We start from the raw sequence: 3258 nt of genomic DNA, 5'->3' as shown, positions 1-3258 counted from the left end.
TGCCACTTTGGCCTACTGATTATTTTGAGATATAGCAGGTACAGGAAGGGCTTTCTGACCTTCCCTTTCTACCTAAAGCAGGTCATAAATTCCCCATGAGAAAGGTTCCTTGTACCAGGAAAAGAGTAACATTCTCATCACTGGAACTGGATTTGACACTGAAATGAATCTGTACCAACAAACCTACTAAAGTAACACTTATCTTCCATTAGTTTCTCCTGTGTATTTCCTAGTCACTGCCTCACAATTTGTCATTCTTTGTTTTAAAAAGGTATAAGCTTTGTGGCCTCATGGCTTCTTAAGGTCTTCATTTTTCTTATGAAGACTCCCGTGCTCATGAAAATACTAAATAAAACTTATATGCTTTTCTCTTGTTAATTTATCTTATGTTAGTTTAATTCTGAGGCCCAGCCACAGAATAAGGGGATAGAAGGAAGTTTTTCCTCCCCTGCAGTTTGTGTAGGAGGAAGTTTGTTCTTCTTACATAGGCAAATCCACAAATATGGAATGTGTGAGTAATGAGGATTGACTGTTTTACGAAGCTGAACAAGAACCTGAATTACATGTCAAATCACTACATCAAAAGCTCTTAATGAGACTAATCCCAGCCCCAATCTCTCTTTAAGGAGGTTAATAGGAGTCATTTGTACTACAGGGAAATGGCAAGACTAACCCATCCAATTCCCAGGGCTCCATAAGTCCCGCAAGCTCACTCGCAATCTTTCACACTCAGGAAGAGCAGGACCCTCGTATTGTTCATACTATGTCTTTCTCAAAGGTATGATTGGGGTTGGGGGAAGATGTTGCAGGGAGATTGTCTTCAAACTCTCACATTTATTCATTTATCTAATATTTATTTTGTTCCTACTATGTGTTAGGTACTGTTCTAGAGCTGGGGATACAGCAGTAAGCAAAACAAACACAAATCCATAACTTGATAGAGCGTACTCATACATTCTGGAGGGGCAGGCAGATGATATAACAATAAATAACATATATGGTAGGCTCAACAGTGGTGAGTGCCAAAGAGAAAAATAAAACACGGTAGATCAGGAACGTGTGGGGTACTGTGCTTCTCACAACAGCAAATTGACATAGATGACAAGAAGCAAAATAAATTACTACAGAATATATACAGGTATGAGTGGTCTTCAAAAAGTTCTTGGAAAGAGTAGTATTATCTTCTAATTCCATTCTTCCATGAACTTTTTGAAGCACTCTCATACAGTACATATATACATACACACACAATACACACATGCATACATGCATATATGCAAACATATGCACACACATTCTTTATTTTAAATAGCCATACATACACCATCTTTATTTTAAGCAGCAGATATTAAAGTTTTTAAAGAAAAAGTTGAAGTTTGCCAAGTCATATTTCTTTTGTACTATGAAGAAATAATAAGGGATCGCTAATTTAGCAGTCTGACAAAAGCAGTGGTATATTTTTACTAATGGAAACTTCACAATTTATACCTTATTTTGTACAATGGAGAAATTAGGTATAATTTCACTTTTATTATGAATAGATAACATTTAAAGTTATGAAAAGATTTTACATCTCATTGTATGAGTGGTATTAAAATGCCTTATTTTTACATATAATAGCAAATGTTCTCATTCTGATCTTATGGATTCAGAATAATGGAACAGAATAAATTAACTTGGATTTAGAGACCTGTGGTATTCATTTTTGGTGGGGGAGGGACAAATTAGAATATACTGAATGTAAACTCTGTTTTGACACTAAATGAGCAGTTGTATCTGACATTACAGAATTCAAAGATGTCTCAGTGCACCAGGGTGGTATGGCAATTGGGCAGACAGATCCTAGAGCCAAACTAGCTGAGGACAAATGCTGGCTCCAATTATTAACAGCAGAGGCAAAATAGTGGCTCTCTGCCCCTCAATTTTCCCATCTATGAAATGGGAAATAATAATGGTACCTACTCATAGGGAGGGTTTGCTGTGAGGATGAAATGAGTTAACCTATATTAAGTGCCTAGAATAGGGCCTGGCATATAGTAAGCACCATATATATGTTTGCTGTTAAAAATATCTTTAAAAATTTTCTTATTATTATCTAAGCATCCTGGAAAAGTATGGTGGGAACTTTACATATCAGAATTTTTGAAATCACAATTGTTTATTATTGTCAACTACTCTAGAGTCACTTTTAAAATTTAAAAAATCCAACTTTTCACTCACTTGATTAACTTACAGTTACTGATTGGTCAGACAAGAGAAAGTGACAAAGGTACAGCTACCAAGGCCAAGAAAACTTACCAGGTAAGGAGGTGCTGCAGTGAGGGAAGGAGGCAGGGAGGGCAGGGAGAGGGGAAGGGATAAAGTGAGAAAGTCTTCAGATTTGCTGCCGAGGAAGTCACAGGTAATTAAGAAGGACAAAGGTGGTTGGAAACATAAGGTCATCCTAGAGAGGTGATGTAGTGCAGCGGTTAATGTCCTGGCCTAGAGGACCCGCGCGATCCACCTGTTACGAGCTGGGTCATCTTGTCCTTCTTGGAAATTAACCCCGTCCACCTCCTCACTCCCCACCCAGCCCAACTCCTTCCTAGAGTCCTCTTATTTTCAAGGGAATATACTCACTCCTGTTACTACCTTTATTACCTACCTTTCTCTTGAACTGCCCTTGCAGCTCCAGGAGAGTCCTCCAGGGAATCTCCCTTCTTGGGTACTAAGTACTACAACTATTGGTTATTATTATTCATTCAGAAGATTTATTTTTAATTCATAAAAAAATGAATCATCTTTTTCAGACCTAAATGCATCTATGACCCCGAAAGCTAGTAGTTTCAAATCTTTTGTTTGGAGGATGGCATGTGGTGGGAAGAGGTAAAAGAGAGAGCTAAGAAATGCAAAAGATAAACAGAAAAGTGGATAATTTTTTTTTCTATTAAAGCTTTAACCTCTTACTCAGAATAACATGTATCATTCAGGTTTTGGTAGCTAAAAATTTAATTTCCTAGTATGCTATACATTGATTTAAAATAATAATTCCCGTGTCAAATACAATAAACTTTTGAAAGGAAGGTATTTTATATACAACTATTATGCTAAGTTAATCAGTATATAGACTTAACTTTTTTCATTGCCTGATGGGTTTCAGAGCAGATTACTTGAGTGAAAGAAAAAAACCCCGGCTATGTCGAATCCCCTCTTCCTGACCCCTGGAGCAAGGATGCACCTAGCGGGCTCTCAGGCACTGAAGAAGCTGAGGATCAGACT

Source organism: Cynocephalus volans, chromosome 15, assembly GCF_027409185.1.
Source record: "Cynocephalus volans isolate mCynVol1 chromosome 15, mCynVol1.pri, whole genome shotgun sequence".
Lineage (NCBI taxonomy): Eukaryota > Metazoa > Chordata > Mammalia > Dermoptera > Cynocephalidae > Cynocephalus > Cynocephalus volans.
This window is presented reverse-complemented; position numbering follows the sequence as displayed.